Consider the following 9810-nt stretch of genomic DNA (forward strand, 5'->3'; position numbering starts at 1 on the left):
AATCCATGCTGTTTTATATTAAAACCTGGCAACAGCCGGGTATTTGGTTTCAAAATTGTCGACCAAAATCCAGGCAATACCGGGTAATTTTGGTCAAAAACAAGGAATTGCTCATCAAAAATCTATAAAAAAAAAACTTAAAAAAACCTTTCATGATCGTTTTTTTTTAAACTTGCTGCAACAATTTTGGACGCATAAATAAAAAAAAATAACTACACAATTTGTTTTTTTTTTAGTTTGATTTAAGAATGAGAATGAAAACAAACCCGGGCATAATCCGGGCTTTTTCAATGAAATCCGGAAAACGGGGCTGACCGGACTTTTCCCAAATTTATATTAAATATCCGGGCCAATCCGGTTAAAACCAGGCAATCTGGCAATCTGATTATAGAAATTCAGTTCTGAATATTAAATTTTAAATCAAACCCATTTTGAAGTTTCTGGTTCCATATTCCCATAACAAAAATTATATTTCGACATATTTTCGTATTTCTGATTCTGTATCAAGTTTAGGATTCTTGATTTTCACTTCGAGTAATCATAAGAAATTAAGAACGGAAAGCTGCTTTGAAATCCTGGCTCAAATTCGGTTTTGCATTTCATATAAAATTTGAATAATGTTTCTCGAAAATCACATGCATTTGCAGTAGATTTCAAATTATAAAAAAAGAAGAATTTTGTTTTATATTGATATTCGAAATTCTTAAACTTTATTTTAGCACAAAATTTAAACATATAAAGCTTCTAGGTGGCGATCCTAAATTGAAAACTCAGATTCAGTTTCATCATTTGAAATTCACATTTTTAACCAGATTCACAAAATAGATAAAAAATCAATCATTGAAATGTTGAATGAAGATTAAACCAGCTCTACAGAATTTAAATAATAGATTCATGAATGAGGGCTCAAAGGCTTGGATAATTAAGTTCTAATCTAGAAGTAAGATTCCTAAATCATATTTTTTGTACATTTCAAAAATCGTATAGATATTTGGAAACAGATTCAAAGTTCAATTGAATGAGTTTTTCAATCAACATAAAATAGTTGAGAAATTCAATAGAACATGAACTTAAAAATTTGCTTGTCAATTCAATTTCCAAATATCATATTTTTAATCTGAATTAGTTTGTACATACAATTCAACGGAAAATCACAAATCTAAAGTTGAATTTGAGTAAATTTTCAAAGTTATGATTCCTGCAAAATATCCCAAACTATATTAAAAAAAATCATTCACAAGATTTTTATCATGGAATTGATTCTTCATGAAAATTATTTCCAGTTAAAGAAACATGTACCTGATCTTCACTTAAAAAATGTGCATAAAATACTTTAGTTTTTCAGTGTATTGTTAAACATTATAAATATTGCAGTTTCCTGCAGCCTTATTTCAAACTAAAATCATAAATTTAGTTCAAGTTTGCATCAAACATATTTGATCCAAAATTTTTTCATCTCTTACTGTTTTTATTTTGTAAAATTTGATTTATTTTCATCAAAGCTTAGAATCTTAGAATTTGCAAAAGAGTTTAGAAGATTGGGCTTGTTTGATTTGAGTAAAGAATAAGTTTTTTTTTACAAGAAATTGAAGGCTACCCTAGAAAGAATTTATTTTATGCTAAAATCAAATAACTTTGATCTACCAGACTTTTAAACAAATTCAAAAATTTTAACCATTGATGAAAGCAAATTTCATATTTTGGCTTCAATACAAAAATTTAGCTCACCCTTTAGGCTAAGGACCACTGTTTTAAAGTTACTTTTTTAAGGTTTTTTTAAATGACACTATATCATCCTTGTGGCATTCGTGTCTTCTCTAAAATTACAATTTCATACAAACTCTATTAATGAGTACTTAAAAATGAAAAATCATCTAGTTACAAACATAATTTATTTTATTTTTTTTATTCGTGTGTTGTTGGGCAAAAAATCATAGGTAAATATAAGTCACCAAACCCCCCCCCATGAGTCGGTTCTTCCTACGGCCCTGATGCAAAATTAAAGATTACATGAATTCAGTGAGTGTCCCCAAAGAAATTGTTTTATTTGGATGCACCCGAATAAAGTTACAAGCCGCCCAACTTTCAATAGTGTAATTTGTATTAGTGTATTTCCACTTTCCACATGGGGTAAAGAATGACAGAATGTTAGTTTACTTTATATTTTTAGAATTCTTAGAAAGTTACATGATATGCAAAGTACAGAAACGTTGACAGTCAAACGAGAGACAGTTACATATATTTTTTCCACATTTTTTAGCATAATTCAGTACTGTATAAGAATTCAAAAAATTTTAATGAAAAAAACTCTTTTAACAAATATAAAACCTTAAAAAAATATCTCATTTTTTAAACTATTTAAACAATAAAAATTATTCAAAAACAGTTTCGGTTTTTTGCATAATATGCTCAGTTAAAGGTCAAGTTATTTCCGTTGACAATTTTTTCTCAACGGATGCATAGACCATGTAGAGGGTGAACGATAAATCCCTTATGAATAATCAATTTTTTCCGTTTGAAGTTGGAACTCATGGACTGGAACTCATGGACATCGGCTCAGCAGGTAACTGTTTTGCCAACTGAGCTACATCACAAGCCCAGTAAAAATAAACGGAGATTTCTTTCCACCCCTTAATATTTTAATTTGATAAACTTTACAGTTATTTCTACAATATTTTGCCACAAATGTCACTGATTCGGGTCAATTAGGGTACTGTAATATATCTTGCTAATGCGATTTTGTATCTCATCAGATCTTAGAAAATAACCATTCTCCGATGCTCTTGTGCTGTCAGATTATCGATAAATTCTATGATTTTCTGTTGTCCTTGATGCTGCCAGAAACAGTAAAACCATTTATGACACTTGAGATAAATTGGAAAATTTCCATTTCCCTGTGCCCTCCTCACCATCATGTATGATGCTCCCCATTCGAAGTCGCCCAAGCATAAAGCAACAAAAGAAGATTAAAATGGAAGCATAACCTACCAGCTGCACACACACACCTTAGAAAAGCATGCAAAAACACAAAATAAAAAGTTAAAATCCGCTATATCTCGGAGACGACATACCATCAAACTAATTGCATTTATCACCCAAAGCCAAGTGATGTGGGTGAGTGTGCCTACATATGTACATAAGGTAAGTGTGCTTTATATTGTCAGTGTTCAAATTTGAGCTCAACATGTCTCGTAAAATAAACAATTTATTTTTGTTTGAGTGATATGTAACTACCCTACATGCATGTGTTAAGGTGCCAACGGCCATGTCAGTTATGGCAGAGCACACAGATCCCAACCGAACTCAAATTCTTCCTGATGGCATGACATCGTTTACTTTATTCGTTGAATCTGATTTTCTGCGGCAAAAAAAGACAAACAGCTAGACTTGCACGAAGAAATACCTACGACGATGGACGTGGAAAAGTCTCGGGACTAAAAACATCAGCTTTTATCTTCGGTGCATAAATTTCCGCAACCATTTTTGGGTGGGGTTAGGTTTGAGCATCATCAGACGGTCAAATTAACTTCTTTGACAGTCAAAACACATTAAAAAAATGGAAGTTTAAGGTAAATGACTAAATTTACTATGCTAACTTTTTGGTTCCGTTAGGAAGTTTGAAGTAGTAAACACTTTGGATTGGATATTTTGAATCATCTGCCTATAAAATTCATTTATACATAAAAATGAAAATTTCTCATGGCAATGATATTTAGAAACCTGACTAGCTTGACTTCCATACGATTCCCTACTATTTTTAATCTTTTGTATCTATGAGATATATATCTATTCCTTTTGTGTTGTTTTCTCTTAGATTTCGGTAAATCTTATTTTGAAAATATCTATTTGATATCACTTTATGCACAAACCAATTCCCACAGAGACTGGGGTCAGTTTTGAATTTCTCAAACCCTGGGGTCTTGAAAGCTCAATTTTGGTTCAAAACTCATCCAAGATTTGTGCAGAATTTTAAGTAACGTTTACATGAGTTAATTTGAACTATCAGGTTCGTCTGAGAAAATTGAATATTTTGTACTGGAAAATCATCATTACTTTTGTTTTTCTCTGGAACCGAGCCTGCTTATGGTTTTGCGCCAATTTATAAATTCTCCTAAGGAAATTTTGCGCTGAACAACATTGTTGAAGAAAGCAACTTCATATCTAATTATTCAAAAAAGTTACAAACCATTCTAAGAAACATTTCTTTTCTGCTTGGTTATTAAGTTAAATATCACAGCTAACGTATAACACATTTCTAATGCTATGACGGCTGGTGTGGCTCAGTAGAATGAATTCCACATCGCTAATTGTTGATTGATCGAGGGCGTCAATTTTGAACAGAGGTCAAATGAATGGAACCTGAAATTGACAGCACATCCACAATGCTCAAAACTGATGCTCTCTATATACATCAATAAAAGCGCCGACCACGTTCTAGTAAAGGGTGATACGGTCAAAATTTGGTCAATATCAACTTGACGTATTTCTTTCAATTTTGCATTTAAAAAACCTGAACACCCCTCATTTTGAAGGTGTGTGTGTGTGTGTGTGTGTGTGTGTGTGTGTGTGTGTGTGTGTGTGTGTGTGTGTGTGTGTGTGTGTGTGTGTGTGTGTGTGTGTGTGTGTGTGTGTGTGTGTGTGTGTGTGTGTGTGTGTGTGTGTGTGTGTGTGTGTGTGTGTGTGTGTGTGTGTGTGTGTGTGTGTGTGTGTGTGTGTGTGTGTGTGTGTGTGTGTGTGTGTGTGTGTGTGTGTGTGTGTGTGTGTGTGTGTGTGTGTGTGTGTGTGTGTGTGTGTGTGTGTGTGTGTGTGTGTGTGTGTGTGTGTGTGTGTGTGTGTGTGTGTGTGTGTGTGTGTTCTCTTCTGTTTTCAAAATGCCGTCCAAGGTAGAAGAGCAGCGTATCAAAATGTTGCTCGCGCATCGCGAAAATCCGAGCTACTCGCACGCAAAGCTGGCAAAATTGTTTAAAGTTGCCCAATCAACTGTTACAAATGTTATTGTAGTGTTTGGGGCACGTTTGTCGACAGCCAGGAAGTCTGGATCGGGGGGAAATCGAAAACCGGAAGCCGCTGAGACGACAAAGAGAGTTGCCGGTAGTTTCAAGCGAAACCCTCTTTCCAAGATGCCGTGCATCGAGCCAAAAAACGAGCCGGACTATCGACTTACAAGAAGGTAATGACTCCAAATCGCAATGATAAACAAAATACGACGGCCGACGGCTGACGAAGTTTGACTGCGTGGTAATGGACGACGAAATCTACGTCAAAGCCGACTACAAGCAGCTTCCGGGACAGGAGTTTTATACGCCAAAAGGAAGGGGAAAGGTAGCAGATATTTTTAAGCACATGAAACTGTCAAAGTTCGCGAAGAAATATCTGGTTTGGCAAGCCATCTGTACCTGTGGCTTGAAAAGCAGCATTTTCATAGCTTCCGGGACTGTCAACCAATAAATTTACGTGAAAGACTGTTTGAATAAACGTCTGCTGCCTTTCCTGAAGAAACACGGTTGTTCCGTACTGTTTTGGCTGGATTTGGCATCTTGCCTTTACGGTAAAAAGGCCATGGAGTGGTTCGCCGCCAATAACGTGCAGGTGGTTCCCAAGGACAAGAACCCACCCAACACGCCAGAGCTCCGCCCAATTGAGAAATACTGGGCTATTGTCAAGCGGAACCTAAAGAAGACCAAAAAACTGCTAAGGACGAGCAGCAGTTTAAGGCAAACTGGCTTTCTGCGGCGAAGAAGGTGGACAACCCAAGTAACCATAAGCACAAGCACTTAAATATAGCCCTTAATCAACACTATATTCCCATATATAACTCTGAATTAATGCTTGTTTTGCACTATATGCGTATATAATGCAGATTTAATGCCAAAAAGGGGAAATAGCGGGCTGAATAAATGCTATCACGACATAGCCTTTAATAAGCATTACAAATGCTGAATTAGAGCACCATCAAATGCATACTTAGAACACCTTTTAATTTTTTAATTGATTGATCATGATTGATTAGAAACAGAAATTCAAATTAGGAAATTATTCTTTGATTTATTTAAATAAATAAAAAATAAAAAATAAAATCATTATCTACAACATCAATCAACCTGCTGAATGAAGGATCATGCTTGCTTAATGAAGTGTTCTATGAAATGAGAATTGAATTATGAATTACTTTTGATGAGTCTCGAACCGAGGATCCCGCAGCAGCCTTTATCTTCCATTGCGCCTTTACCATTTCGACCACTCTTGATGCTGATAAGGTAGGTGAAAAATCCCGTACTTCAAGTACTGTTCGGGCCACACAACTTCATAGACAATGAGAAGGTTGGATATGCATTGGAAAATTTAGGGAGAAGACAACTGCAACTACCCGCTCTGTTTGTTTTCGTTTGCTGTCTTGCTTACTCACAGGCAGCAAATAAGAAAATCACTCTTGTTTACATTCGCGGGTTTGACGTTTCTACGCTTTATAAAAGCTTTATATAAGCATTAACAGGAAGTTCTAGTGCTACAGTCTTAATGCTTGTTAACTTTATATAGTAGCTCTATATGTGCATATTTTGCTACCATTAGTGCTAATTTTTGTTATTACTTCTATGCATTAATAATGCTTATATAAAACTAAAAAGCATTATGAATGTTGATGTAATGCCAACTTGCATTAGAAATGTTGATTTAATGATGATTAAGGGTTATGGCTTAATGCTTATGGTTACTTGGAAAGGTGGCTGTTCAAAATCTGATGGCAGGGGTTAAGCGTAAGGCCCGGCAATTCGGATTTGGAAAAGCGGAAGCCCAACTGAGTATTTTTCCTGAATTTTATACTTATTAAACTTGAAAAAGAAATTTAATTTGATTTTTTGAATAAACGATTTCACCGATTTACACGCGTTTTCCCTTGACCAAATTTTGACCGTATCACCCATTAGGTTTCTTTTAAGCTCTTCAAGATCCTGCTTAAAATTCCTCAATAAAAAAAAAATCATACTTACATTTGGGAGATACATTTCATTGATGAATTACACTACCCGATAAAATAAATATCAAAAGTTGATTCTATTGGACATTTTTTTTTGTTGGCTCCAAATGTAAAGAATTTCAAGAACTTCAAGAACTTCAAGGCAAGCCTTGATGGATAAATTTCCGACTAGCCTTGAGAAAATCCACTTTTTGCGAATACCTACTAAGTTTTATAGAGAAAATTTTCCTCTATAACGAAAAACATTTTTAAAGATGCTGAATTTCATATTTCAAAGTTGTATAAATGGAAAAGATTAAAAAGTCATTTTTGACACTTTTTTATACAAGCACTAGTATAGTGTTGATTGTTTCTAAATCTACTGTATCTTAAATGTTTATATGAGAGTTGTACTATTTGACAATCACAACCTTTAAAAAACAAAAATTTAACAATCCTTCTTTAACAGCCAAAACATATGAAGCCCAAAGTGGTCCCAGAAGGTGCATAAAAAACCTCTTTTCGGTGTTAAATTGCTTATTTTATTGTGTTCCTTCGGTTATTCCACATTGTTCTCAAGGAAACCGTAAAAATATGCAGAATAAGAATATTCCCATTTTTTTTCTTGTTCCATTCCGAAGAACCTGCCGGCTCTATCCATTCCCAGCCAAAGGAAAACCTGAAGCCGAGCAAGCAGTTACACCTTCCGGGAACGAAAACGCCTTACAAGAATCCCTCGCTGTGTGCACTTCCTAAGCCTTTGCCGAGTTCCCTTCCAGGCGTGTGTAAGCGGTGTGATGCAAGCTAACAGCAGCGTGGGAGTGCAAAATTCCATTTCATGGAGATAATTTATGGTAACAATATGGAAATTTAATTTTCGATAAGCATCATCACCGTCTCTCGCTCGTCCCTCTTCGGTTTCTGGCTGGCCTTCTTCTGTTAAACCTGCCAAGTTTCGTCGGCGTTTTCCTTCTTCCTGTTTGAATTGGCTGGAGGATACGTTATGTTGGATGCTGGAAGCTAAAGGGGGAAAAATCCAGAAAATTATTCTCCCACATCATAGAGGGAAAAAAATCAAGTCACAGCCATTCAGCCAGCCAGCTAGAGCCCAGAATGGAGTGTGAAACGATGTCAAAACTAATCTATTCGACTACACATTGTGTTGCCAAGGCAGCACCAGCATATGTTGCAGGCAGGCATCGCTGCTCTCTTGCGGTGGATCTCATCCATGGGTGGCGGCTGCTCTGCGATATTGTATTAGTATGCACTGCTCAGCGGGTTCTGGCGGGCGTCTTTCGGAAGCGTCGGAAAAGATTTATTTTGTTACGTGCTTTTGTCTGTTATTTTTTTTTGTAAATTCCGACGAAAATGTTCACAGCGGAAATGCATCGTTTCAAAGGTCCAAAGGACATTATGGCATTTTTAGTTGCATCGAAAATGGTTTAACTTTTCACGATTCAGACAGTTGAAGCTGACATTTTCTAATACACAGTTGTGTTTGAATATCGATCTGGATTTTTTGCTTTCGTTTTATCGTTTCGAGGAATGTGAATTTTTGTTTTGCTTGATGTCAAATAGTTTTGGAGAATTCGGAGATTTTGATTACTCCACACACTGATCGGTCTGTCGTGAGCGTATGGTGTGATTTTTAGAAAAAGTTTAATATATTTATACTTATTTTTTAATATACCCGAACCGACCATATGAGTTTTGTGGATTGGCCCAAAAAACTGACCTGTGCAAAATTTCAGCTTAATCGGACTTTATTTAAGTGTGCCTAAAAAACCTCAAAGTTGCGATTTTTTCACTCGGAAAATCACCAACTTGGAAATTGGAAAAATCGAAATTTAAATGTTGATGCTAAAATGACTTAAAAACGTCTAAAACGTCAAAAATTTTCAACTTTACGATTTATTTTTAGCTAAAATCGACTTATTGGGACTTTTTGTTGAAAATCTGGTAGATTTCTATTGGATGTTTAAAAATTGGCATGGGAAATAAATCACAAATCGTTTAAAACCTGATGTTACCCATTTAAATACCTCAAAAGCACCTAAGACTTAATTTTCCACTAAAACTTGCTTCAGATAGAATTGGAACAAAAACAATTGCCTGTATTTCAGTTTTTTATTATTAAATGCAAAATCTTTTAAGTACAAATGTAGCATTTCATTTTTGACAAAAAATACGGATAAAACTATTCGTCACGGTTTCCAAGAAATTCTCGATTTTTTCCTGCAACACGGTTCATTAGGCGGCGCACACCTTCTTCGTCTATCGTTTAGGTATCTTATTCCACCAGGTCTTCATCTGATTGATGTTTTTGACAACCTTTCCCTTTGCCTTGAGTCTCCTCTTCATGATTGCCTAGTATTTCTCAATAGGGCGGAACTGGGGGCAGTTGGGTGGGATAAGATTTTTCGGAACAAACGGGACCCCTTTCTCTGCATACCATTCTTGAACGACTTTGCTATAATGATAGCTTTCCAAATCTGGCCAAATCATTACGGGATAGTCGTGGGTTTTTGAAGACACTCTTATTGGTATGGTTTCGACGTCATTGTCTTATTTGTAACGAAAACTTTCATTTTTTGCCACAGCTGCAAAATTTGTCGGCAAAGACAAATTTAAATTTGGCTGGGACATCCCCCTGAGCCGTTGCCAAGTTAAATTTTTGATCTGGGATTTGCCCGAAGTCAGCCTTAACATAGGTTTCACCGTCCATCAGAAAACACCCGTCGGGGTTGGTCAGCACCTGGTCGTATAGCTTCCGAGCACGGATTTTTTCCACGCAATTATGTTTTGTGGTCCGATTTGACCGTTTGCTAGCTCGATACGACTTGCTTGGTACTTCC

Source organism: Uranotaenia lowii, chromosome 2 (genome assembly GCF_029784155.1).
Source record: "Uranotaenia lowii strain MFRU-FL chromosome 2, ASM2978415v1, whole genome shotgun sequence".
NCBI classification, from domain to species: domain Eukaryota; kingdom Metazoa; phylum Arthropoda; class Insecta; order Diptera; family Culicidae; genus Uranotaenia; species Uranotaenia lowii.